Source organism: Ochlerotatus camptorhynchus, unplaced genomic scaffold, assembly GCF_037179485.1.
Source record: "Ochlerotatus camptorhynchus isolate MF236.1 unplaced genomic scaffold, CSIRO-AGI_Acam_v1.1 ptg000244l, whole genome shotgun sequence".
NCBI classification, from domain to species: domain Eukaryota; kingdom Metazoa; phylum Arthropoda; class Insecta; order Diptera; family Culicidae; genus Ochlerotatus; species Ochlerotatus camptorhynchus.
Window position 1 is genome coordinate 1406634 of NW_027040734.1, and position 6943 is coordinate 1413576.

Consider the following 6943-nt stretch of genomic DNA (forward strand, 5'->3'; position numbering starts at 1 on the left):
ATTTCCGAGATTATTTCAAACATGCGCTGCACTATCATTCGTGGAAAAATGACAGCACAACTAACAAAAAATAATGGATTAGTTGTTAATCGAGTAATTAAAAAATGGGACATCTCTGATTATGGTGTGATTGTTTTGTAAAAAAGAGCGCAAAATTTCTTTTCTACCGGGGGCAGCAAAACCACTAAATTACCTTCCATACGGGGGGTATTCATTGGATGAAAGGGACCGTGAAAGAGGACACTAAAATAGAAAGTTTTTCTTCCGACAGTTTCATCTAAGTATTCATCTTTGGTAACACTGTATACTCAGCTTCCTGGATTTCAATGCGTTGTTGAGCAGAATCTCATTCTTATACCGGAATCCTTTTCTTCAGTACAGTGACCGCTCGATGTACATAACCACACGCTATTTCAAAACTACCCAAATTTGGGTAGAATCCATCCAGATCAGTCAGAACTGAACCCAAAAATACGTAAACTGTGTTGGGCGTGACAAGTTGACAAATGCACCATTGCCCCCAAAAATCTCTGCGCTCCCCCGCCTAAAGGCTTACCCAGAAGCCTCGAAAGGCCCATGGGTTGTTTTTTTCTGGCCCAAACAAAAACCTTTGAACATTCCGAGGATCTCTAAGGATCTAACAACACATTTTTCGGCTGTTACCGATATTTTCAGGGTAACACCAATAAAACTGCGCGTTACCGTTGATGACCGGAAGCAGGCTAACCAAATTGTAACATGCGAGCTTTTGGAATACCGAGTCTACATACCCAGTAGTGAGGTAGAAATTGAAGGAGTGGTCACCGAAGCGAGTTTGACTAGTGATGATTTCTTGGGTCCCGATTCCTTTGGAATCTTTAAAAACCGTGCTTTGCCGAAGGTGAAGATATTGGACTGCCTTCAAATGCAGTCAGTATCCGTAGTAGGCTCCAAAAAAACGTATTCCTTGTCAAACTCGTTTCGTGTGACCTTTTCGGGTTCAGCGTTACCTCACTACGTCGCTATTGGCAAGGTTCGGCTGCCTGTACGTCTGTTTGTACCTCGGGTAATGAACTGCTCGAAATGCAAACAACTTGATCATACATCGGACTACTGCTCGAACAAACCACGCTGCGATCAGTGTGGCGAGCAACATCAAGAGGGCCCTTGCGATGCTCCTCCAAAATGCGTGTACTGCAAGGAAAGCCTACATACCCTGACTGACTGCCCGAGGTATAAGCAGCAGGGAGAAAAACTTAAGCAGTCTCTGCAAGCTCGCTCCAAGAGAACACTAGCAGAACTCTTGAAGAATACCGCTTCATCTTCTCAGACCACACCAAAAAACAGTAACACGTTTTCCATTTTGCCAGTTGATGATCTAGACTCTGACTCAGAGGGCGGTGAGGGTAGTCCGTTTGTCTTTAAAGGCAATACGAGAAAACGAGCAAAACAACACACCACCGAAAAGCCTCGTAAGGCCACTCGTACGGACCACCCTTCCACCTTGGAAAAATCAAGAGGTAACGGAAATGCACCGAAACCCATTCCACCGGGTTTTAAACCTTGTAATTATGACAAGAACTTTCCGTCACTTCCAGGATCATCTAAAACCCCAGATGTCCCAGTTTTTCGGCCAGAAAAGCAGCTGAATAATCAGCAAGAACATGCCCCCATGTTCACGTTTTCTGGTATTGTGGATAGCTTCTTCAGTATATTCAATGTCTCTGACTCAACGAGGAGCATTATTAATTTAGTGCTGCCAATGGTGAAAACTCTTTTGAAGCAACTAGCTTCTAGGTGGTCCTTCCTTGCATCGATCATATCCTTTGATGGATAATTCTCCGAATGAGGTCGGGGATATGATCTCTGTTCTTCAGTGGAACTGTAGAAGTCTTATGCCAAAACTTGACACATTTAAATTTTTAGTTAACAATTTACTTTCTGATGCATTTGCCCTTTGTGAAACATGGCTCTCTTCAGACAACGATCTTGCTTTCCACGATTTCAACATTATTTGCCTTGACCGCGCAGATTCGTATGGAGGGGTGCTTCTGGGGATCAACAAGCTCCATTTCTTCTATAGAATCGATCTGCCTTCGGTGACAGGCATTGAAGTAGTTGCATGTCAGGTTAATATTCGAGGTAAATGCCTCAGTATTGCCTCAGTATATCTTCCACCGAAAACCGCGATCTCTCGTCAAAGTTTCGCGGATATCTGCACGGCTATGCCGGAGCCACGGTTGATCTTGGGAGATTTTAACTCTCACGGTACAGGCTGGGGGGAACGGTACGATGACAACCGCTGAACCTTGATATACGACATGTGCGACTTCTTCAAAATGACAATTCTGAACACCGGGGAAGCAACACGAGTAGCCAAACCTCCAGCAAAAATAAGCAGATTAGACCTCTCACTTTGTTCGAGTTCACTATCGTTGGATTGCTCGTGGAAAGTAATTCAAGATCCCTACGGTAGTGAGTGACCATTTGCCAATCAAAATTTCTCTTACCAATGGTTCATCTTCTACTCGCTCGGTCGACATCGCGTACGATCTTACGAAAAACATTGACTGGCGAAAATTCGCGACCTCGGTTCTTGATGCCAGTCAATCGGTTGACGTACTTCCTCCGCTGGACGAGTACTCCTTTCTCGCGCGTGTCATAATCGATTGCGCGCTGCGAGCACAGACGAAACGTATTCCGGGTGTTTCCATTCGCAAGCGACCTCCCACCCCGTGGTGGGATAAGGAATGCACCGACGCGAACAGCGAGAAGTCCGCCGCGTTTAAACGCTTCCGCAAACACGGTAAGGTCGAGGATTTTGAGCGGTACACCGACCTCGAGAAAACCTTTAAGGACTAAAGCCAAAAAACGCGGTTACTGGCGTCGGTTCGTCGATGGTTTGTCGCGAGAGACTTCCATGAGAACACTCTGGAATGTCGGCAGGAGAATGCGAAACGCGTCATCACCGATTAACGAAGACAAGGAGTACTCGGACAGTTGGATATTCAGCTTCGCGCGGAAAGTTTGCTCGGATTCGGTGTCGGTTCAAACCAACGTTCGTGATCGTCCGTCGAGTAATAACGAAATAGATTCCCCGTTTTCGATGGTGGAATTCTCACTTGCTCTCCTTTCATGTAACAACTCAGCTCCAGGAATGGATAGAATCAAGTTCAACTTGCTCAAAAATCTCCCAGACGTCACGAAGAGACGCTTGTTGAACTTATTCAATCAATTTCTGGAGCACAACATTGTTCCGGATGACTGGAGGCAAGTAAGAGTTATCGCCATTCGAAAACCCGGTAAACCCGCGTCGGATTATAACTCGTATCGTCCCATCGCGATGCTGTCCTGTATACGGAAATTGTTGGAGAAAATGATTCTTTTTCGTCTAGACAAATGGTTCGAGTCGAATGGTTTACTTTCAGATACGCAATTTGGATTTCGGAGAGGCAAAGGAACGAGCGACTGTCTTGCGTTGCTTTCAACTGAAATTCAACTGGCCTATGCGCAAAAACAGCAAATGCGTTCAGTTTTCTTGGACATTAAGGGGGCTTTTGATTCTGTTTGTATCGATGTCCTTTCGGATAAACTCCACGATAGTGGGCTTTCACCAATTATGAACAACTATTTGAGCAACTTGTTGTCTGAGAAATATATGAGCTTTTCTCATGGAAACTCGACAACTTCACGAATTAGTTACATGGGTCTCCCCCAGGGCTCATGTTTAAGCCCCCTTCTTTATAATTTTTATGTAAAAGACATTGATGGTTGTCTTGATGAAAATTGCTCGGTAAGGCAGCTTGCAGATGACGGGGTTGTGTCCGTTATAGGGCCAAGTGCACCGGACCTGCAAGGACCATTGCAAGATACCTTAGACAATTTGTCTACTCGGGCTATGAAGCTGGGTATCGAATTCTCTCTGGAGAAAACTGAGTTGGTTGTTTTTTTTAGGAAGCATCATCCTGCACAGTTACAGCTTCAACTAAAGGGTAGAACAATCACTCAAAGTATATCTTTCAAGTATTTAGGTGTCTGGTTCGATTCCAAATGCACATGGGGAAAACATATTGCGTATGTGAAACAAAAATGCCAACAAAGAATCAATTTTCTTCGTACAATTACCGGAACTTGGTGGGGAGCACACCCGGAAGATCTGATCAGGTTGTATCGAACAACCATCTTGTCGGTTCTAGAGTACGGTAGCTTCTGTTTTCAATCCGCGGCGAAAACACATATCCTGAAGCTGCAACGGGTTCAATACCGTTGCCTCCGAATCGCGCTTGGCTGTATGCACTCGACGCATACGATGAGCCTCGAAGTACTCGCGGGTGTTCTCCCACTGACAGATCGTTTCGCGGAACTGTCCTTCCGGTTTCTTATCCGTTGTGAAGTAATGAACCCATTGGTAATAGAAAATTTTGAGAAGCTGCTCGACAGAAATCCTCAAACAAGATTCATGAGTCTCTATTACGATTACATGACGCTGGAGATTGGCCCTTCTTCATTCAATTCCTCTCGTGTTTGCCTCCAAGACTTTTATAGTTCCTCTGTAAATTTTGATCTTACCATGTTGCAAGAAATCCATGGAATACCAGATTACCATCGGTCGATGGTTGTTCCCTTAATTTTTGCAAACAAGTACCACCATGTCAGTAACAATAAGAGTTTTTTCACAGATGGGTTAACTATAAACGCTTTCACTGGATTTGGAGTATTCAACGAATTTCATAGCGCCTCATATCAACTGCAAAAACCCTGTTCCGTATACGTTGCGGAACTAGCAGCCATATTTTACGCAGTAGAGCAAATTGCCTCACTACCATCTGATCACTATTTTATTTTCACTGATAGCCTTAGCTCGTTGGAGGCTATTCGATCAATGAAGCACTCCTCGTATTTTCTGACCGAAATCCGAGCTAAATTGAGTACTTTATCTAACTGCTCCTATACTATCACCTTAGTTTGGGTCCCATCTCATTGCTCAATTCCGGGTAATGAGAAAGCGGACTCGCCTAGCTAAGGTGGGCGCTATGGAAGGCGATATTTTTGATCGACAAATCGCCTTTGCGGAATTTTTCTCAATTACCCGTCAGCACGTCCTCACCAACTGGCAACAAAAATGGAATGAGAGTGATCTGGGAAGATGGTTACCCAGACAACCAGAAGTCGTATAACAATGTACAGACAGTATCGTAAATTGCTACAGGTTAAGTCAAAATCGCATATAAGAATTGCATACCTCGCATTATGTTTAAGTTAAATCGTATAGAATGCAAATTTCCGACTTATATGCGATGGCTCAGTTTTCCGTCGTACTGTATCATAATTAAATCGGATAGCATCGTAAGACTTTTAAAAATGAATTTGTTATTACAGATTAAATCGTATATGATGTTAAATTATCTCGTTTAAACTTAAACGAAAATATGCACGTATATGGCCTCCACTTTTGTACGTATAAGCCATTTCTTTGCATTGTATACGAGTTGTTTGTTTGTATATATGTTTGTATATCACGAAAACAACATTGAATATACGTGCATTCTGGTTGTCTGGGTACATTCTATTCTCCCACAGGTATCGAACAAGCCATGGTTCAAAGGATTGGACATGACTCGTGACTTTATACGTGTCATATCAAGGCTCATGTCCAATCACTAGTCGTTAGACTCGCATTTCTTCCGAATCGGGCTCGCAGGCAGCAATTTGTGCGCTTGTGGTAGTGGCTATCACGATATCGACCACGTGCTTTGGTCATGCACCCTCCATTGTGTTGCTAGATCCGAGTTATCCGCATCCCTCAGGGCCCGAGGAAAATAACCCATGCGGTCCATTAGAGACATCTTGGCGAGCCGAGATCTCGACTATTGCAATTTAATTTATGTGTTTTTAAAACGGATAGCTCTGAGGATTTAGTAGTTAGTGTCATCTTGTGTTCCCCCAAGTTGTTAGCTGCCCATCGGTGTACCCCCATGTTTGTCTTTTTCATCAGTTGGTCGCTTAGTTCGAGATCAAGAGCACATTGCTCTCCAAACCTTGTGTTCTCAATCCCTACCCTGCCATCCATTTGTTACAATTTGTTACCCCTAACCTCGAGATAGCCGCGAGTAATCGGCCCCCGCTTTACTAACGTTAGTTTTAAGAAATTTTGTAACCTAAACAATGAATATCGGCTCCGCAAAGCTACGGCAAATGAGCCTGGAAAAATAAACGCATTAAAAAAAAAAAAGTTGACAAATGGACAATGTCGATCGGATTCATGTCGATCGGATTCATGTCGATGTTCTTCATTTGTCAACTTGTCACTTCAAACACAGTTTACCCATTTTTGGGTAGGTTCAGTTTTGACCGATTTGGGTGGATTCCACCCAAATTTGGGTAGTTTTGAAATAGCGTGCACAGCTCTGATCAGACGGTTCTAGTTGGAAAATCCGGTCTCGTTTATGTCGAGCCCTTACGTATCCGAAGTGATGTTTTCAGATCCTTAACCGTCGCCGATACTCTGCAAGGAAGAATCGACTGCAAGCGAAGCAATTCTGCAACAAGTGAACAATAATGTTTAACCTCGATCACTACGCAACAGTCTTATGCTAAGACTTCCACTTCTTCGAACTAATTATAGCTTAGGGAGCGCTATTTACGGCTTGCAGCGAATGTTCAACCGAGTAACGGCAATGTTCGATTTCCACTTGACACGGAATGTGCTTGGCCGAAGATTCTCTGCCTTTTTTTGCTGACCGAAGGCGCTTAACGCCCAACAGCTAAGTGTAAAATTTTTAGTAACTTGACAATGCTTTCCTTGTTATTTTCGTGTGTAACTGTAGTATATGTAGTCTGTACTTCTCTTTTACAACACATCATTGGGAATATTTCTAGCCTGTTGATGCACACATAACAAATAAACACATAAACATATTTCAAAAAAATTCGAAGCTAGGCCATTGGCAGTGGTGTTTCCATT